We start from the raw sequence: 22,062 nt of genomic DNA, 5'->3' as shown, positions 1-22,062 counted from the left end.
GCATCCGACGATAACGCAGCCCGATACTATGCTCGTTTCGCGCTGTGACGCACGCGATTCCTTAAAACGTTCGCGCGCTCGCGCTCGCGATCCACCGGACAACGGGCTTTCCCTTCCGTTCCTCCGAATACTTATCGACTTATCGGACACCGCGCCGTATCTCGTCGCGTGGATCGAAACTTCTGCCGGGCGAGAGTCGCGGACGATGATCGATGAGTCGAGTCGAGTCGAGTCGAGGTGCGCGGCGTAACACGGCTCTGTTCGGAAGTATCATCTCGCAGAAGCGACAGCGTTGCAGCGCGTGCAGCCGGGCCTCGCGATACTTCTTTATCGCCTCGAGTTTCGAGAACCACCGCTGCCGCGCGGCGCCGCGAATATTTCTGCGAAACTCCGATCGCGAGGCTTCCCCGAATTTTTCGAGTTCGCCGCGCTTTCCCGCGGACGCTTGTCAGGGAAAATCGCGCGCGCGAGAGAGAACGGGCCTGTTCCAGAGATTCCTCCGCCGCCGTCGAGTTTCTTGTCGCCCGATTTCCCGCCGCGGCGAGACCACGTCGATCGGTGTCTTTGAAAGGAACCAATGCCGGCGGGAGGAGGAAGCGAGATGGGGTCACCGGGTCGAACCGAGAGGAAAAACGATGGCTCGTTAGGCGTCCAGTTCGCTGCAACGCGGTGTTTCACCGGGGACGAGCCGCGCGCTAGAATCCCGCGAATTCGCGTCCGCCGGCTAATCCGGCCAGATTTCAGCACGTGCGTACCGGTCGGCCGGGTTAAGGTGTCACTGGATGCCGCATCAGTTATCGGATTCCTTCGGCTCGAGAGAGCCGAGAGCTCCGATTCTCGGCGACCGGGAATCGACGGGAATCCGCGAGCGTTATTTCGCCGAAGGTGAGGCGAGAAAGAGAGAGAGAGAGAGAGAGAGAGGCGGCAGCATTCGAGCATCGTGAAAAGGAATGGCCCGCATCGGGGGAGAACGAAAATCCGACGTTTCGCGTTTGCGGGAGGATAACGGGGCCGAGGAGCGGATCGCGGAAAGCGCGGGGAACAAAGAATACATTCTGTTCCCCCCCGGTGGTCGTGTCGCGGCAGATAACCGGCCGAGATAGCCCCGTTATCGCGCGAAAGGGTCCGTCGAAAAATCCTCGGTCGAACGGTCGTATCCATTCGGAGCTGTTTCCGTGGGGTTGCCGATTCGCCTATTCGCCTATTCGCTCTGGATACGAGGTCCTTTGCCCTCTCACGACGCGACGCACCGTCTCTCTTACTCTCTCTCTCTCTCTCTCTCTCTCTCTCTCTCTCTGTCGCTCTCTTTCTCTCTTAGCTTCTCCTCTTCCTTCTTTCTCTCGTTCTCCATGCGCTCCCGCAAAACCAAGATAACCGGAATACAGGTTTCTGCGGATAGAGTTGTGCCGTGACGACGGTGACGACGACGACGACGACGACAACGCCGCGAAATGGTAGGGGGTATACCGGTAGAGATGCTAATGTCGGCCTTGTGCCACATACCCGTGCTCCTGGTGCCCGTCCACAGCCACTTACACCAACGACCGAACGATCGCGAGTATCGACGAGCGAGAGAGCACGCGGACACCGCCGCGGCCGCGGCCGCAACCGCGTCGACTCTTTCTCCCTTCCTCCTTTTCGCCACCTCGCGCTCTCACTCTCTCTCTCTCTCTCTCGCCGCTGTCCTTCTCTTTGTTTCGCACACGTGCACCCACAGGTCCGCGCACTCTTGCTCCCCGAAGCCGCGCGACGCGGCGCGGCGTTTCGATCCGCCAGCACCGAAACGCGCGGGCATCTTCTTCTCCGCTCCGGCGACGCTCCCGCTCGTCTCGAGACATCCCGAACGTCGCATCGTTTCCCCGCGCGACTCTGATTTCGTTCGAATGCAAAAAAGAATCGGCTTGCGAGCCTTTGGAATAAATCGCTCGCATTCTATCGCGCATTGCAAATAGCTTTCCCACGGAAAACACGGTGGACGCACGCCCGGTTTTGCTTCGCTCGACTCCTTCGCTACAACATTAACGCGGGCGTGAAATATTTTATGCGACTATATTTTGCCGACTAATCGGTCGCGGCTGCGTTTCGAGTTCGGACGATTCATCGCAGACCTGCGATTTTTTCTCTTTTCGTAAAGTTGTTCGTCGTTCGACCAACGATCCGAGAGTCGTCGCTTTTCTCGTCGTTTTAACCCTCGGAGGTCGGACCTCGTGGTGGCCGAAGCTGGTTCGTTTCGTGACCCGTGCCAAGATCAAGCACGAACGTAATTTCAAAGCGTAATTTCTTTCCTCGAGCGGCCAACGCTCGTCCTCCGAGGGCTAATGCTCCTTTCCGATTTGCTAGGTCAACCCTTTAGCGCCTCGCTCTGCTCGTCGAGATTTAGCGCGACCGACCCTCTTTACAGGACACCTCGAATTGACGGCGAAACTAGAATTAACGACGACAAAGACAAATTATACAGATTTGCGTACACAATGTATCGGAAAGTTCGAAACGAGTTCGCATAAACTGTTCACCCAAACTTCTGATTCGCAGATTCTGTATTATATTAATAATAATAATTTAATTATTATTTATTAATATATTGTATTAATTATATTATTATTATATTAATATTAATATATATTATTATTATATTATTATTATATTAATATTAATATATATTATTATTATATTAATATTAATATATAATATTATTTATTAATATTAATAATTAGCTTTTGGTTCTGCATCGTAAAGGAAGGTTTTTAGCCGTATGTATGAATAGACGAGATTAAATGAAATATATTATTGACCCTTGCTCTACGGAATCGAAATCCTTCGAAGAGGAAATCGATCCAGTCGAAGCGTTTACGCGAAGCGGAGAAGAATAGCGGCGAACTTCTCCGAAGTTGCAGAAGAATAGCGACCGTGGTGACCAACCCGGCGAGGCGTCCACCCGGCGTCCCGTTAAAGTCGAAGCGGATATGTCGCGATCAGGCATTTTTCCTCGGTTCGTCACTCGATCGAAAAGCCTTGAATTACGTAAACGTTGTGCCATGCCGGCAGGATTCGAAGGGGAGGCAGAGACCGATGGAGCCCGATGGAGCTCGTCGTAGCTCGTTGGACGAACGGGAGAAAAATGTTGGTGCTCGTCGTCATCGTCGTCGTCGTCGCCGTCGGTCGCGGTCGTGCCGGTGGCGCAGAGCGGAGGCCTGGTTAGCTCGCCGCTCCGCGCGCATTATCGCGAGCACCGATCGCAATTTCATCGCGAGCAAGAAAGAAGGTTAGGCCATGCCGGGGCAGGCAGGCAGGCAGGCAGGCCAGGCCAGGCTAGGCCTCCTCTGTGTGTAGGTTAGGCGCGGAGCGCGTTGTATCGCGCGAAAATCGCGTGAAAAACTGGCTGTCCTAGAAACGAACTGGCCAGTCAGTGGCACAAACCGCTCCTGACGTGTGCGCCGGCCGAGCTGGCGTGCGCCTTCGCGAATCGAGACGCGTTCGAGTCCGTTCGCCGGCGAACTCCGCGAACGTTTCCACGAATTCGGACCCCGAACGGCCGCCGAACGTCCGCCGAACAGCCGCCGAACAGCCGCCGAACGGCTCCTGGGAAAGCGGCGGCGTGCAACGGAAACGGCAGCCGAGTTCACGGCGGTCCCGCGAACCCTCCCGTTGCGAACAATCGCAATAATCCTCGGCGTATCGGTGCCGATTCGATTCCCGATGCGTGCACCGTTGCGTAATTAAAATAAGGAACGCGGCGGCGCAGCCGGATCGGGCAGAAGCTATAATTTATCACGGCATTTCTCAATATTATTATTCAGTTCCGCAGCGCGGAATCGAATGCCAGCTGATTAAGACTCGCATTAATAACAATAGGTACGCATTAACAAACTGCCGGGATAATTGCGAGCCTCCGATCACCGGGTTCTCGTCATTAGGCGGCAGACCGGGCAGCGTAACTCGTTACTACGCTCCCTCCCCCCTGCCCCCAACCCCCGGCTGTTTCGCCGGGGGGACGCGAAAGCGCCGCTACCGCCGCAGAAAATAGCCTCTGGAACGGCTCCGAGAGACTTTTCCATCGTCTTCCGATGTTCCGAAGGTATGCGAATCTTGGCGGCACGGCAGTCGCGTTACGAAATGCCCTTCACGGTCCCCGAGCTCGGTGCGCTCGCGCGCGCGCGCGCCGCGCCGCGAGTCCAATTTCTCGAGACGATTCGCGACGCTGCGCGGGGCTCGATGGTCGATCCGACTCGTCGATAGCCGAAAATCCGCGAAAATTCCGGCCGCGAGAAGTTCGTTTCTGAAAGTTAAGACGAGCGAGCGCGAGTAGCGCGCGCGCGCTCTCGAGACCGCCAGCCGGCGATCGAAACGGAAGCGCGACGATCTTTGAACCCGGTCGCGACGCAATTCGACTCGCTCGCGCTTAGATTCCCTCCCCGCCTCCTCCGAACCAGTTTCGGTGATCGTTTTCCGACCAGAATTCGCGCGGAATGCAAATGATCGGTTCTCGCGTCACGCGGCCGCGCGTCGCGCCGTCGTCGCGCGACGCCTCGGGCCATGAATTTTCCGCGCGAATCGATCACGCGCGCTCCTCTCGTCCCTCTCCCTATCGAAGACGTAGTCCTCGTTGCGTAACAGGTAATTTTAGGAACTGATTTTTACGACGGTTCTCTTCGCTCGCGGCGAGCTCGCTCGCTCGCTCGCTCGCCCGCGCGCCCGCGCGCAAGCTTTACGTAACTTGTTTTGCCGCGAAATTTTACCGCGCGACGCGATCTCTCCGGACGTGCTTCGAACCGCGAGAGAGACGCAACTCCGGGCAAAAAGCGATTCGCGAGGTCGTTTCGGCGTATCTCGCCGCGCGGATTCGAAGCGCTCGCCGGGGGCCGGCGACGAAGTTGCCGGGTTGCCGGTTGCGACAGCTTTTCGAGGCTGTCGCGCGGAAGAAAGTCGCGGAAGTCGCTCGTTCCCCTTCGGAGAGCGTCGCCGTGGCGGCCTTCGAACCGCGAAGATCGATGGCTTTCGCCGTCGCGATCCGAGGAAATCGGGATTCGACGCGTGCGACCGAGATGGGACGAGCGATCCTCCGCGTCGGCTGCGACAAGATTTATAACGAGCAGACGCGATTAATTGCGACGCGGAACATCCTCCGCGGATGCCTCGCAGATGTCTCCTACTCCTCGGTCCCCGTGGTTTTCCGGTCCTCCGCGGACGGACGGAGCGAGAGATCATCGAGAGACAAAGGGCGAACGAGAGAGGGGGGATAGGGAGAGAGAGGATATAAATTTGGGCGCGCGAGAGAGGAATCGGATCGATCGGGGGACGGAATCGGCGCCGGGACGCGCGGCGGATTTATTATGCGGACAAGCGAGGCCCCGCGAGCGAGTAATAATCTTCGAGTGTTCTCTAATGCGAGTTGGAACCGGGCGGCCTCCAGCAGCCTGAATTCGTCCCCCTTTCCCCATCCGCCCCCTGTCCCCGGTGTGCCTCTCGTCCCCTCCTTTCGACAGGAGGGACGGCCATCTTGCCTAGACCGCGGCACACGGTGTGCACTGCCGAATGCCGCCATGCTAACGCGACAAAGAAACCTCTAACCGCGGGTTAGGTTGCCGTAGGTTTGCCGTAGGTTTGCCGTAGGTTGCAGTAGGTTGCAGTAGGTTGCCGGTCGCGCTGTCCGCATAGAGGCATCGCCGAGGGGCCTCTTCCATCTCCCGTACAATTCTATCGGGCCCCTCGCGGCCTCCCCTCGTCCCGCGTTTCTTCTTTCTTCCCGACGTTTCTTCCATTCGTCCCTCTGGCTCTCTGCGCGCACCGAGAGAGACGTCGACCACTTCAAGGACGACGATCGTGCCGATCGATCAAGCCGCTGGATCGCTGTGGTAACTCGGCCCGAACCGCGTTCGTCTCGCTGTCTCTATTCGACTCTCTGCTTCTCTCTCCCGCTTCGTTTCGTCTCGTCTCGTCTCCTCTCCTCTCCTCTCCTCTCCTCTCCCGCTTCTCTGTACGCCGAGGCCCCGCTGCCTCCGCTCGACTCCGCTCCGCTCCAGCGGAATCTTTCAGGCGCTGCGGGGCCTTCTCCAATTCGCGAGGCAGATCGGAGAGCAGAGCGGAATCGTCGAACGGTCCCGTTAGGAACCGGAAAGGAACCTCGCGCGGCGAGCAGCGAACGGCCGCGCTCGTTGGCTCCGCGCGCGCGCGGGCCAATTAATAACTCGTCAAATCAGAAACGACTCGCAATCAAGACCGATGCGGTGCGCGGTTCGGCGATCAACGGCGAATTGCGTCGCATTCTTCGGATCCGCGCGGCAACGGACCTCGGCGAATCGGAAATTGCCGCGCCGCGCCGCGGTGATACAAATGAGCTCACTCGCTCGTCGCCGCGCCACGCCGCGCCGCGCCGATTTCCTAGACGACTTTGACAGAGCGGAGAGAGACCGAAATTTCGATGCTCGGGTCGTTGAATGGCTCGGAACGGCGCGACGAAGCGGGACACGAAGCGGGACGGGGGAATCGGGGCACTCGAAAGAAGCGAGTTCGATGGAACGCCGACGATCGGAGAGGTGCGATTGTTCTTGGTTCACGCGGTCGACTATCGGGAAAACGGCTACTTTCGGAGCAGTGCAACAGCAACGGCAACGGCAACAGCAAATGCAACGGCAGTAGCAACGGGAACGGGGGAGGACTCGGTTGCGTCCGGCAACAAAGGCTGCTGGTCGCGACGAGGCGCGGCGAGGGGCGTAGAGGAGAGGCCGGGCAGACTCTCGGCTCTCTCGTGGTCGACGAGGATCGACGTGAATCGACGTGGATCGACAGAAACTCGACGCACGCGTGTCCCCTTTATTTTTAATCTTTGCTTTAAATCACCGAGCCGCGCGCGCTCGCGACACGCGTCGATGCCGTATACGCAAATATCGATTCTGAAAAGCGCCGAACAATGCCGCTTATTTTCTGTTTTCAATGCCCATTGTGTCAGCCGTTGCTGGACAGCAACCGCCGCGCCGCGCTCTGCTCCGCTCCGGTCCTCGTCGCTCGTCGCTCGGCGTCGCATCGCGTCGAGCCGCGCCGCCTCGCTCTCTTTCTCCCTTTCTCTCTCTTTCTCTCTCTCTTTCTCTTTCTCTCTCTCTCTCTCTTTCTCTCTCTCTCTCTCTCGTTCCCTCTTCCTTTCTTCATTTTCTTCCGCTTCTCGCTCGTCCGCCGTCTCTGGCTCCGTCTCTTTGTCCCTCCCTTTCGCCGTCCTCGCGTCCTCGCCCCGAATCACTTTGGACTTTTCTCACCGTTTCGTCGTCGACGCGCCGCGGAGCGGCGTCGAGCCTACTTTTGCCAGCCCGCTCCGCTCTGCTCCGCTCCGCGCCGCGCCGCTTTCGTTCCGGCGCGACGTCGTTACGCCTTTAATCGTATCGAACCCGCGAACACGGTTTAACGAGGGCCCCGTTGCTCAACGCCGACGAACCCATGGCGGTTTCTCTCGCCCTACTGCTCTCCTACGGGTCTACGCGACTCGACGTGCAATCTCGGTTCTGGCAATCAATGTCCTGTTCGATAAACACCATTCTTCTTGCGAGTAATCAACGGTATTAATAGCGCTCGTTCGCGGTGGCGTGTTCTCAAGATTTAAAGGAAATCGGAGACTACGGATGCGACGACGCGATTATTAGAAAGTCAGCCACCGTTCGGTAGATGGTGGATAACGCTCACGGTGACCATGCTCTCTTCGAGACAATAAAGGCCGAATCCAGGGATCGTTTCGCGTTCGAAAGATACCCGCGTTGCCTGGATTCGACGTCGTTTATCTTTCGTGCATCTATTTATTTATTTCCGGATAAAATTCTTTTATACAAGGTGTCCCAAAAATGTCTCGCAATCCGGAAAATGGCGGGTTCCTCGGATCATTCGAAGCAACTTCTTCCTTTACAAAAATGTTCTCCGAGGCACTGTTAACGAGTTATTAACGAAAAACAGTGACCAATAAGAATCGAGTACGGCTGACGCGAGGCGGCCCAGCCAACCAGCGCACGAAGCCCAGTTCCGCTCATTGGCGCGGTCGTCTCGCGCCAGCCGAGCTCGCCTCTCATTGGTCACTGTTTGTCGTTAATAACTCGTTAACGGTGCCTCGGAGAAAATTTCTGTAAAAGAAAAAGTTGCTTCAAATGACCCGAGGAACTCGCCATTTTCAGATTGAGAGACATTTTTGGAACACCCTGTAGAATGAGCACAAGTTAATTGCAGGTGGATAGGACATTAAGAATGTTGTAAAATTACCATATTAGAGAAGAAATAAATTTGAACGGTGTCGCGGTGGAATAAGCATCGAATCTTAAGAATTCGGTGGCTTCGGAGGAGAAGCAGAATTCCGGGAAGGTAGATTGAGCATCGATCGATTAGCGACATGCACACGCGATAAAGGAAGTGATTTACCGAGAGAAAGATGAATAGTCGGGACGAAGCTGGGACGTCGATTCGTCATCGGATCCCGAAAAATCAGGGCAGCCGTGTTACGAAAGCCGTCGCGCTTCGAAAATTCGTGCACTCCGCCGGGCCAATTCTGGAGCGGATACGCAACAGTTATCAGTCCGATGAAACCGCTCGGAGATATTTGCGAAACCGGCGAAACAGAGGCGATGCAAGATTCACACATCGATTCGCGCCTGTACAACGTTTCCGTTATTTTTTCACGCGGCAACAGCATCGCCGTAATCAAAACTGTCCGTCTACGGGTTTTCGGGCACGCAGCGCCGCGTTTTTCTACATTTGACGGCAAATCGAAAGCGGTCGGTTTATCCGGTGATATTTCTGACAGAATATCCGGCCCCCGGTCCGTTCCGTTGCGGTTAATTGATTTTGCTCGCTCGCTCGCTCGCAAGCTCGTGCAGTCGTGCAGGCGGTATCGAATTTTCGGAATAAAAAATTACATGGAGAACCCGGTGCAGCGCGGCGATTCGGCACACGCGCGCGCGCGCGCGCCAAACGCGTACAAACATTGCGAACGCGCGCGCGCGCGAACACACACGCACGCACGCTCGCACGTGTGCGCGTCTCCCGTCGAGGTGTCGTTGCCCGGCCTTTGCGGTGTATCGCGTGCAAATTTCCATACGAATGCGTGCCGCCGCTTACGTTATTCGCCGTTTACGAATAACCGCGAACGGCCCCGTTTACAAATCGCCGGCGAAACTTTTGCGGCGTCCGCGGTTCGGCCGGCGGAGCAAAAATCGGGCCGACGCGCCGCGCCGTGTGAGAGCCGGTCGAAAAATAATCGCGAAAATCGGCCCGAGAGGATCGATCCCGCGGAGAGCGGCAACCGTCAACGGCTCGAGCGCCGAGAGTATCGTCCGCGAAGTTACAATTTGCGAATGCACGCGGCGGTAGAGGCGAAGTGAAAGTGCAGTGTGCAGCGTGCAGCGTGCAGCGTGCAGCGCTCCGTGCCCGCGGAGCAGCGGCTCTCGGTGTCTCGAAGCCGGGGAGCGCGGAACCTTCTGACCTTGTCCCAAATACTGCGACTGACTGGCTCGTTCGTACCTGGACAGGACGACGGGGACACGGTGGTGGTAGTGGCGGAGCGGCGGTGGTAGTGGTTGCGCGTTGCAGGCCGGTGCCGGTGCCGGTGCTCGTGCTTGTGCTCGTGCTCGTGCCCGTGCTTATGCTCGTGCTTATGCTCGTGCTTATGCTCGTGCTGGCCTGCAACTTCTCCTCGGCGCTGGCTGCGTGTACCGCGTGTATCCTGCGCGCCCTGTCTACCTCGTGCACCGTGTGCACCGCGTGCACCGCGTGCACGGCTTAAGGTACCGCTGCTCGCTGGCCCTCTGCTCTTTGTCTCGGATCGCTTGCCGCGCGGCTCGACGACTTCCTGTCGGCGAGGATTCGCCTCCGCCGACTTCCATCGAGCCGTCCTCGTCGTCCCACTGTCTCGAACTTCCAGCGATTCCTCCTAGAAAATTCCGCCGGCGAACCGTGCTCGGCATCCCGGGGACCCAGGCGAACGAGCTCCCGCGGCCCCGGAATCGCGCTTCTCTCTCGATCATGATCGTAAATATCGCGCTACTACTTTCCGAAAGTACCGAGGACGGGGGAGACGCGACCCGGCGATGCGACAAATGCATTTGCAGCCTATAGCGACGAAGAAGCACCAGGCGACGGCTACGCGGGATCGATGGATTCAATTTTTTTTTACGACCCTCGGGCGCGAGCTGGTCATGAAATTTTAACGGGCTCTCTGCAACAACCTTCCCTCCTCTCGCCCCTTCGCTCTTCCCTCTTCCCTCTTCTCTTCTCTCCTCTACTCTCCTCTCCTCTCCTCTCCTCTCCTCTCTTCTCTTCTCACCTCTTCTCTTTTCTCGCTTCGCTCGCCTCTCCCGGCCGACGGGTCTCCGCCTTCTCGGATTCCTCCCCGAGGATTCGAATCGGCGGGGATCACGCGTCCGTTTATTATAGATCCGTGGAGCAATGCATGCGATTCGCACGTACCCATATACTCCCGCGCCCAACCGAGACGGGACGGCGATCCCCTTTTCGTCGGGATTGCTTTATGTTCCAGAGATACGGTCGAAAGAAACGTCGTTCCTACGACGATTCGTACGCTGTATCGCTCCGTCTTCCCATCCTGGACGGATTCGCGGACGTTAACCCTCGAACGGACTTCGCGGGGAACGCTGGGTCCGCCGGGACCCGCGGCCAGGCCTCCTCGTAAAACATTCGTTCCGTTTAATATGCGCTCCCTCGTAACGTTAAATCATATTCGAATAAATTGCGAGCGAGAGCAAAACGGTCCCGGAGCATTGTGATTGGTCGGAAGGTACTACGAGTTCGATTGCTTGTAATACGAGTAACTATGTATGTAAACGTAATGTTTCTAATAAGACTTGTAACATAAATGTTGAGACGCATTTTTATTCTCTCGATGCTAAGACGACTTTCGCGCATCTTTTCAGCGTATCGGCAATCAGCGTGCAGTCATTACCAACCTCGGGATACTTAGTTATGGGAATAACTTTAATACTTCTCACTATTTCAACTTTCAATTAGAACTTTGATTTAATTAAAGAAGCCATCGAATATGTTCTCTCTTTGCGAGATGATTGCGTTAACTGACGCGGTTCAACTCGGTGAAAACGATAACGATTAGAGAAAGACGAAATACATTATCGCATTCGCGGTTAAATCATGTCAGGTGGTAAGAATGATTTTTTTTTGTAGTCAACCTATTCGTTGAAATCCAACGATTGTCGACAAAATCCCGATCGCCTTGGAGCGTCGGACGCGGCAAAGGGTTGACTTCTTCGAAGGTACCTATCGTCAAATACGTTCGCTTCGATCCGACAAAGAAGAAGCAATCGTGTTAAACTTGTGGTCGCGTTAAACGAAAAATCGGCACGATAGTTGTCGCGAGGGTGGGGACAGGCCCGACGACAGGTGCAACTTCACCTAAATAATTATATATATATATTGTTGCGGGCTCGCTGACGAGCGACGACAGCGCGAGCGAAATGTTCACGGAGCGAAGCAACGAACGCGACGAGTGCCTCGAAGTCTCGAGGTGAAGTGTAATTATTTATAACGGTAACGATTACAATTAATCGCGGCCGCGGCTTTGACGGTGAAGAGAACCGGTTAACAGAGAGAACGAAGTGCATAACGGCGTTTACAAATATTGCTAGGAGGGTTCGTTGAGCGATAGTTAGCGCGAAGTGCACTTCGCGCCGCACTTCCTGCGAAGTTCAAGGGTGGCGTCGTCGCGTCGCCGCGAAACGCTCCCGTTTTCACCACTCCAGAAAGAAGCGGTTCGCCGCGCGCCGCACAGCGGCGAAGAACCCTGCGGAGGCAATTAAGCGCAACCGGCGCTGCCGATCTTTGTCTCGTTTCGCGATCCCGGCGCAATTAAATCGGATATTTCAGGCGGCGTCGGCGGTGGCGGCGCCGTTTATCGCGATTCCACGAAAACCGTTCCGTCCGCGACCGGTTGGCCGAAGTAAAAACCGAGCCCCGAGGTTTCCTCCTCTGCCGATCGTTTTTCACGACGGATCGCGTCCCCCCGCCGCGCGGCGCGCGACTCCTCTCGCGGCCGGCTCCGGTCTCCGCGACGAGCGGGTCCAGCCGCCGCTCCTTATCCGTTCCTTCCGCCACCGTGCGTACTTATCGATCGCTCGAATCCTCGCGCCTGATATCGCCGAGACGCGACGTAATCGAAAACAAAACCGGTTTCTCCTCGCTCATGCGTTATTATTTCGTTGCCGCGAATCGATTGGTCGCATCGAAATCGAGTCTCCCCGACGATTCCCGACGATACTAATTAACCGCGAATTACCCGGCGATGTTTCGAGTCTCGGAAACGGGGTGGGGAATGGGTTTTCCTCGTTAACGGAGCGCTCGATTAAAAACGCTCGACCGCTCACCCTGCTCCGCTCCGCTCCGCGTCGCGTATCACGGCAACTGCGAATCGGCGCGGCGTTTCCGATGCCGATGTTCGAACCTCGAAGCTGCCGGCTCGTAGGCGGGATCGTTCCTCGAAGTCGTTGAGAGCCGGAGAAACCCGAGCTTCGCCAAATACTCCCGCTGGAAGCCGGCCGACTGCTCCGAAGACGAGCCGATCGCGATGGAAACGCCGATAAAGTGGGCGCGCGAGCGCGAACTTTCCCGTTTCGGCCGATTTCTCGAAGCAGCTCGAATCTGCTCGAATCTCGTCGATGCTGTTGGGTGCTGCTCGAAGGTTCGGCTGGTATCGCAGCCTCGCCTCGCCTCGCCTCGTTGCGTGCTCGCCGCGATGCGAGTCGCAGTTGCCGTGTACGCTCGATTTGCATGTCGCTCGAGGTGTCTCCCTCTCGCTCGCTCTCTTTCTCCGCCGCTCTCTCCCCTCGGCTCGTAATGAATAATAGATTAACGGCCGCTTATTAGGCGGCCCGGCGAGGCCTCCGCGACCGTCAAATGTTAGAACGTTCTAAAATGGCCGCCCCGAAGGCCAGGCCAGGTTTTTACGACGACCGGTTTAGAAACCGACTGCGCTTCCCGCACTACTCTTGCCGCTCGATCGCTGTCCACTGCCAGAAACCAATCACCGATCGCCTCTCGAGAATCGATGCTCGATGCCCGCGACCAATCCAGAGCCCATGCAAACCGACTTTTCCTTCTCTTTCGACTTTGACTCCGTTCTTTCTCCCCGTCGAGCATCTGTACGGGTTCTATCCGAACCGTCGATCGGCTGGGAAACTTTTCGCATAGTCTCTCTGCTCCATAAATATCACGAAACGCGTTCCGATCCCTATTTTTCTCTCCTGCTCTCTCTCTCTCTCTCTCTCTCTCTATCTATCTATCTATCTATCTATCTATCTCTCTATCTCGCGCGCGCTTTTTGTCTCTGCTTCTCCGTTTCTCTCACGCTCTTCGTTTGCCCGAATGACTCTGCGCGCCGCTAACCGCGCGACACAAATCGCGCAATATACGAAGATTTAGATGCGAACCTCCTGAGAAAAGTGAAACGTTACGTAACGGATTTGAACGGTTCGTTGGGCAGCGGAACGCGTTTTCCGCGAGAGCAAAGCAGTTCGGCGATCTCGTCGATCCGAACGATCTCGACGATCTCGATCTCGAGGGGCGTGTGCTCGCGCGCTCCTCGGCACTTCGCGAGACCGCCGCCGTCGTTCCTTCGACGGGACGAGTTTCTTTTTCCGCGAATCGAAAGCGGTTCGTCGCATATCCTAGCCCACTGGCCGATATTCTTTTTTTCTCCGTCGCGTGTCCGCGCGCGCGCGAGAGATCTGGCCGAGGGATCGAATTGTCCGTCGATCCGAGATCGGCGAATTTCCGCCGTCTCCGCCGCGCGACTTGCCGATCGGCTCCGCGGACGGCGATCGACTAATATTCGCGCGAGGCAAAAAAAACCGGCAAGATCGATCGCGCTCATCGATCACCGTGGACGGCAGACCAATAAAAAAACACCGAAAACCGCAACGACGCAGCTCGTCTTCCACGGATCGCGTTCCCGGCTGTTCCATTATTCGATCTAATAATCTCTCGTTTTCTCGTTCGCAGTTACAATTTTTATCATTTTCATTATTTTCATTAACGTTATTATTATCGTACGGTCTTCCCGAGGGCCCGTTTGTACCTGCGACAGGAAACGGGTACAAGACGTACGAACGAGGAAATTATACTAACGACTAAAGGCGTGAACATTAAATCCAAGACTAAAACTAAAATTAGAAGTAAAACTACAATTAAAACTATGAATAAAACTAACCAACTTGTAATCAACCTGTTAATGACAAGAGCGATAAAACAGACGTATTTGCAGGCGATATTACAAGATTCAAAACGTATTTACATAAACTGTTTGCCTAACCGCGGACTCGCTGATTCTCAATCTGTATTATTAGTTTTTCTTCTTCATTGTGTGAAACGGGTTTCATCCGTTAATATCCGTCGAACAAGCAAACAAATAAATAAATAATCAAACAGAGAAATGTTTGGAGACCGCCTCTAATAATACCGAAGTCGTGCAGCTTGCGGTATAATGAATCGTGACCGACCGTGTCGAATGATTTCTTGAAATCGGTGTAAACAGCCGTCATCGATCGCTCGATAAACATATCTAGAATCTAGAAGGAACAGCAAGGTTTGCGCGACGAGATACGGTGGTATACGTTGATGGATGTTCGTCTATTGATTCTCGTAGCCGCGGATAGGAAAGGACAGCAAGGATCTTCCGCGGATAATTAGTCAGCCAATGATTGATCCCAATTGATATTGCCCAGATAATTACGGACCGTGTCGTAGTTAGCACGTGAGAAATCAGGTTTTGTAACAGAAACGAGTCTATGACTGTGTGTGCTTGTGTGTGTGTGTGTGTGTGTGTGTGTGTCGTGTGTGACGTATGTGGTACAGTGAACGCCGGTGCAGGATGATAAATATCGAACGGCGGTAAAAGGGTCAGGAACATTTCACAAACGCCGTCGTAAAATGAATTTCGATTCTCGAAGGTGTCGCGAAGGGATCGTTTTCGAATCGAGAACGGTCCGCGCGTATTAGTCGTAGCCCGTTTCTTTGTTTTATCGGCCGGACCAGGTCTGTGCTCGCGGCGCATCGAAATAATAACGAGAGGTTGGCTCTCTGTTTCAGATCCGCGATGCGTTCCGGGCGTCGCGACGCCGCCGTCGCTCCGAGGAGACGAAGGATCGGACAAGAAAGAAGCTCCGTGTCCCCGCTGTTACCGCTGCTGATGCTGCTGATGCTGCTGGCTGCGGCGTCGTTCGGTGAGTGAACAACAATCGTTGCACCTTTTTGTTCGAGCGTGCGTCGTCGCTGGGCTGGTTACAATTTCACAATAAGTGGTAAGAACAAAGGTCTGTTATTACGTACCGAGAGTCAGACAATACTCGCCGAGGATAATGAATCGTAATCGCGATCATCGGCTGTTTCGCGGCGCGGCGGCACGAATTAGGCGAGCTCTCTCTCCCTCTCTCCCTCTCTCTCTCTCCCTCCATCTCTCTCGTTCGCTCTCGTCTAACGTGCCTGGCATATGGAATCGCGATTCTCCCGGCGAATAACGAGCCCGCGAATAATGCGACCGCCGCGATACGTCGCAGATCGGCGGATCGTTGCATAGAAGCCGGCATGTGCGAGCGTAAACTGGACACGGACGATATAGCGTGGCCTTTGCACCTGTCCCGTGCCGAGGAGTATTCTCTTCCGGCTCGAACGTCGCATCCGTTTCGGCTCCGATCTCGCATCCGATCGGCGACGATCGGTGTCTCTCGCGTTGCTCGCGATTCCGGTCGCGCGTCGATCTAATCGAAATTACACGCTCGCCGCGTCGATTCGGCATTAGATTCGCGACTCGCGATGGAGAAAAATGCGAAATTAATTTCCGCCGTCGGGAATTATTCATCGTATTACGGGAACGCTCGCGTTGAATTCTAACGAGACACGGTTTGCTCGTTTGCGCGCGTACACACGTACGGCTTCGCCGCACGCGTGTGTGCACACGCTCCTAGGCGGTACGGTATCTTTTTATAAAATCTTATTTGTCTCGCGAAGGTATTTCTCTCTCTCGGCGGTACGTCGTTTCTCTGGATTCAGCTCGGCGACCAACGCTATCCGCGGGAGAACCGCTCGGTCTCGCGCGCTCGCGCGAGCGAGAGACCGCTGTCCTTGTAGATTCTAATGCTAAATCCGTCTCTCCGAACCTCTCTCTATCTTTCGTGCAACCGATTGGAATGCATTACCAATGGTTTTAAGAACCTTGAAGCCACCGGCCACGTTTGAAAGTGAGCTGCACACAATTTCTTCCCCACCGGGCTGCGGCGCGGCGCGGCGCGGCGAGCGGAGCGACGACGGTTCGCGCCGTGCTCCGCGTTGTCGCGCGGAATAATCGGTTGCTCGCCGATTTACGCGTATCGTGGTCAAAGTTCGGGGAAACGCGTGCGCCTGGGACCTTCGGCGCGCTTATCCGTCTATCGATTCCGAGAAACCGCGTCGGATTCCCGTCGCCCAACTAGCTTTCCGCGATTTCGAACAATAGTTTCGACTTTTAAAGTTCGCCAGATAGGCGAACGGGACACCGTTATCGACAGTCGAATCGATGGCGCGACCGACCGTATCGCGCCGCGATTAGATAGCCGCGCGATTAGGGGAAAAATGTTTCGCCTCGCGCCCCCGCTCCCCGCGCCCCGCTCGCTCCGGATTTAATATCTGTCCCCGGCCGTGCGCCGAGCAAACACGATCCGCCGATTAGGTGGACTTCCGCGATGTCGAAGGTCGCCGAACGAGAGTAGGTGGCGGCTCCGAGCGGATAAGTAGGTTTCTAGGTAGCGAATCTTACCGAACACGGCCGCTCCGAACCGCTCCAACCCGCTCCGACCCGCTCCAAGTCGAGCCGCGCCGAGCCGAGCCGAGCCGGGAGCTCCGTTCGATACCGATCCGCGCGCTCTCGAAACTCGCGTCCGATCTCTAAAATCGTCTAGACGCCGCGTCTGGGTTTACGCCGCGCGATCCAGCGGCGCGCTGAATTTCTTCGAGGACTTGGGCGTGTCCGCGGGATAAGATTTCCGTTTCGGAAAGACAAACACGCTGGCCGAGCTCGTCCCAATGGCCATTGGGAAACGCGACGCTAATTTATACTCGGAGATCCTGGAACATGGGATCTTTGCAAGGCGCCCTGCGCGGCTACGCGCGAGAAAATAAGACAGGCGGACCCGTGGGCGTTGCGCAATTTTTTAACTGCGCCCTGAATTAGCGATGCGCCTATTTTTATGGTCGTCGATCTCCTCCGCGAACTTTCTCGGGGAATCGCGTAAGCGGACTTGGCCGTTCGTCTTTTGGATTTCGAGTCGTTCGTTTTGAACGAATCGAAGTTTTATCGCGCAAGTAAACGCGAACTTAGTCTTCTTTTATCTATTTAATAGCTGCCAACGCTCTGGAACCACCTGGAACCTGAAGGCGACCAATGCATATCGTTTTGTAACAATGACAAGATGAGATTTATTTAAATTTCTGACGATCTTCTGAAGAAGCTCGTACAATAATTTCGGACAAAAACATTTGCACGGTACAGGGTTTCTACTAGTATCAGTTTCGACCGGTTTGATTATTCTAACCGTTAAATATGATTTTTTATTTAGCAAGTGTTACACGTCTATAGTTGTTCATAAAACCATTAATAGCCAGCACACAGTCCTTTCTATTCATTCACGTGTTCGCGTTGACGTAATACTTGGAACACCGCGTGAATTTCCCATTTTTAGGACTGTCCGTTTTAGGACAAACCTTGCACAGTATGAACCCATTACTCGGAACTAGACGCTCGCGGATACAGTAACGCGCTTTGTTGACTTTTTCTCTATCTTCGTAGCTGCCTTCGAACGCTCTCCGCTATTTTTTGGCCGTTCAGGATTATTGATAACCCTCTGCACCATCTTTAAATTGTACATTCGAGATCGTTACTTCGGCTACCTTTTTTCCTACTCTTCAACGACATCTTTTTCCTCGCTATGCATCACGTGCTATCGTTCATCTTACTTTTTCATCTTTTTGTATGGCCGCATCAACCGTCACCGCAAGGATCTCGTGTATGATATTTATAATCGTATCGAAAGATGGAAACATTTTCTGCCGTCAATCAAATAAATTAGAATTAAATTAAAATAAATTTAAATAGATATTATCGCTTGCGCGGTCGCACAATGCGTATAAAATATGTATAAACTGCGTATGCAAAGAGCTTCCTGCGCGTTGATCGATAAATAATAATAATAATAATAATAATAATAATAATAATAATAATAATAATAATAATAATAATAATAATAATAACAACGATAATAAAAAACTAAATGCAAATACGGTGTTAAAAAATAAACTATGCAGGCACCTGCGTCGAGTTATTATTGTTGTGAAATTCGAGCGTTGATTGCGTTTCCCAGCGGCGGTATTTAGTATCGCCGGGGACGGCAGAAAAGTAGGCCTCCGAAGTGCCGTGCGCGATCGTCCATAAACGGACTCCTAAAATCGATTCGCAGACCGGAAACTCGGCCGTTCGCCGCGTCGAGATCGAAGAGAGCCAGACCGCGACCGGTTTTTGCGAACAGCCACGCTGGGAGCCGCGGTGCACAGGTCGTTTTTTCGCGCGACGTATCCAGCCGCGGATTAATTGATGTTTTTGCTGCGAAAATCGATCTGCGAGGCGCGTCGCGACGCGTGGCCTTCGAATACCTGTCGCGGATGACGTCAGGCCCTTCTAAACAGGAGGGGCCCGGGCGGCTGAACATGGCCGACGGATTTAGGCGGCCAATAGGCGGCCTCGGACGCCGAGGAGGCCCCTTTCTAAACGCATCTGGCCCCGGCGCGCGCCGGTCCTCCCGAAAACCCGGCCGACGAGCCGACGAGCCGGCGAACGCTATCATTTCGAGAAAATGGACGACGCAAAATGGCCACCCCGAAGGCCACCCATCTCGGATTCCGCTTCGTCCGGGCGTCCCGCTCGTTTCGGATCGCAGACCGCGACGCAAAATTCGAGTCGTCCGCGGCGACGCGCACTTTTTGCCGGCGCGAGAGACGATCGGCGGAGCTGCTTCCGCGAGCTCCATTCCGTATGCGGGTCTCGCCGCCGCGGTTCTAACGCGAATTACAAAAAGTCTCCGACCTTCCGCGACTCCTCCCCCGCCTCGTTTCCCAAGACCGCGCGTAGCTCCGGCTATTTCGCGGACGGCCTGCGAAAAATCGCGGGACAATCGATCGACTGACTTCTCGCGCTCGTCGGGCCAATTACGCGCTCCGCGATCGCAAATATTTGCGCTCGCGCTCCTTATTAATATTTATCGGATGCAAACCATTCCGGCGACCTCGGAGCACGTATCGGCCGCGTTTCCTCGACGATCGGTCCAATTTCCGCGATCCATCTTCTCGATCCCCGCCGCGTCTTTTCTTCGTCGGCCGCGAGAGATACGTTTCTTATTTCAAGTGCAATCTATACCTGACTGGAGATTGTTAAAAATTGGACATCGTCGTTCAAATAAAGCATCCTCGCCTGGACCACGAACGAACGAACGAACGGACGATTTTCGATCGAGATGCGAGCGAGAAAAGAACGTTCGAAAGAACGTACGTCTCGAGGCGGATAGAAGCGAGCCGCGCAAGCCGGCCAGAGTGAATGAATCGAGCACGGCGCGGGTCGAGCACGGGTCTGATCGTGCATCTATCCGCGTAGCGGTCTGTTTCAGCTGCTTCGAGCAGAGGTGAACGCCGAGCTAGTCCCAGTGTGTGGTAATCGTCGTTTGCAAGATGTTTACGTAATTTCACCTTTTTTCGCATGCATCTCCGTTGATCGAGCACCCGCCTGTCCCCCCGTCTCGCGGCGGCTCGGATCGGCGCGGCGCGGCGCGGCTCGGCTCGGCGCGTTCCCCTTCTCGCATTCAACCTCTTTACCGATGCACGCGAGGAACGGTTTATAATGCCGCCATTAACGGACGACGTCGTGTTCTCACGACAGGGACGACGAAGCTTCCCCCTGTTTTCTTTCCCCTTTCCGAGAATCAGCTCGGCCTCGAGTGCGTTTTCCAATCGACGCTCGTTTACTTTTCCGCGATTTCCACGGCTCTCGCGAGCCGATCCGTGCCGATCCGAGCCGAGCCAGGCGAGCAGGCGCGAATCGGTTTCCTCGTAATTTCGAAATTCCTGCGGGAGCCGAGCCGCTTTCGGAAAATCCGTCTGCGAGGGAAGCGCGCGCGCGGCGGATGCGTTTACGATCGCGGGAACGCGTGCACGAATATCGTAACCCCGGGGAAAATCCTCCGACGGGAAAAACGAAGTCTCCGTCGCGAGGAGCATGGTTCGTTCGTGTGGAAAATGGGTGTTTCGCATGCGATACCGCGTGTCCCGCGTCGACAAAATTCTTCGGCCGGTCGCGAGACGATCTCTGGTGGCCGATCGCGATCGGTTCTCTCCTCGTCTCTCTCTGGTCTTTCCGTGATTCGGTCCCCTCTCGTCTCCGCTCCCATCGCATCGCATCGCATCCCATCGCGGCGCGCCGCGCCGCATCGCATCGGCTTCGTCTTCTCATCACGGATCACGGCCGGCGAACAGCCGTGCGTGAGCTCCTACTTTTTGCCGGCCGACGACCGGCCCAGCCTGCCGTTCTCAATGATTTCAAACCCGTTTCCACGCACGCTGCACGTACAAGCATCCGTCTTCCATCGTTCGATCCTGAAACAAAGTCCGCGAGCCGCTCTCGGACCTCTCTTTAACGGAATACCACCGCCACGGGAGGTCGCGCGCAACCGGAAATTTCGTGCTCGTTATGGATCCAGTCGCTCGCCGGCTCGTCCGGTCCGTCGATGGAACAGGCGTCGCACCACGGCGAGATGCGTTTCGCACGGTTCCCTCGGCTCTCGGAAGATACGCGCGCGTATCCTCCGGCGTAGCCGTCGTCCGATTTCTTTCGATCGATTCTGCGCGTCCCGGTTTTCGTGGCACGGTAAATTCTCTCGAATTGTTCGCCAGCTTGTAAAGAAAAGTGGACGCTTTTCGGGAGGCGAAGATAGTCGTTGACGATCGGCGACTATACAGGGTGTCCCGAAATGTCTCGCAATCCGAAAGTGGCGGGTTCCTCGGGTCATTTGAAGCAACTTCTTCCTTTACAAAATTGTTCTACGAGGCACAGATAACGAGTTATTAACGAAAAACAGTGACCAATGAGAGGCGAGCTCGGCTGGCGCGAGGCGACCGAGCCAATGGGCGGAATTGGGCTTCGTGCGCTGGTTGGCTGGGCCGCCTCGCGTCAGCCGGGATTTTTGTCATCTGTCCGGAAATCAATCCCACAAAAATCCCGAAAATGAATTCTACTAGTCTCAGTAACTGGTCCAAAATTTTGCTATCGACCGAGGTGGACCAGTTACTGAGACTAGTGGAATTCATTTTGCCAATGAGCAAAGGCTCATTCATTCAAAGCCTCATTGGCTCGGTCATCTCGTGAAATCAATTCCACTAGTCTCAGTAACTGGTCCAAAATTTTGCTACGGACCCAGATGGACCAGTTACTGAGATTAGTGGAATTGATTTCCGGACAGATGACAAAAATCCCGAAAATGAATTCCACTGGTCCCAGTAATTGGTCCACCTCGGTCGATAGCAAAATTTTGGACCAGTTACTGAGACTGGTGGAATTGATTTCACGAGATGACCGAGCCAATGAGGGAAAGCGAGCTTCCTTCGCTCATTGGCCACCGTTTTTCGCTAATAACTCGTTAACAGTGCCTCGGAGAACATGGTTGTAAAGAAAGAAGTTGCTTCGAATGATCCGAGGAACCCGCCATTTCCGGATTGCGAGACATTTTTGGGACACCCTGTATAAAAAACGAGCTGCAAGGTTCAAACAATCGTATCTCCTCTTCCCAAATTGTCCATTTTCGTGGACAATCCGAGCGTCGATTAGAGAGACATTACTGTATTCGGTGATCCTGCTCTTCCGAAATTGTCCATTCTTGTTTACGAGCCGAGAGACGATGCGAAAGAATCTACCGTACACGCTTGCTTCCGCGAGCCGTCGATTAGAGGAATGATAGCCTGCGACGACGGTCCGCTTCCTGGACGGAACCCGAGCCCGGCGTTCCT

General features: G+C 54.8%; 1 long non-coding RNA gene across 1 annotated transcript in view; it reads left to right on the top strand.

Moving 5' to 3' along the window:
- The window catches only part of LOC143259236 (uncharacterized), a 131,787-nt gene that overhangs the window by 54,718 nt on the left and 55,007 nt on the right, over window positions 1-22,062 (top strand). Inside the window, exon 3 of the long non-coding RNA XR_013033057.1 lies at window positions 15,076-15,209. This is a non-coding gene — a long non-coding RNA (uncharacterized LOC143259236). The remainder of the gene's footprint in view (window positions 1-15,075; window positions 15,210-22,062) is intronic.

The sequence above is a fragment of the Megalopta genalis genome, chromosome 3 (assembly GCF_051020955.1).
Source record: "Megalopta genalis isolate 19385.01 chromosome 3, iyMegGena1_principal, whole genome shotgun sequence".
Taxonomy (NCBI): Eukaryota; Metazoa; Arthropoda; class Insecta; order Hymenoptera; family Halictidae; genus Megalopta; species Megalopta genalis.
The sequence above is the reverse complement of the archived record's forward strand: the minus strand, read 5'-3'. Positions and strand labels throughout refer to the sequence as shown.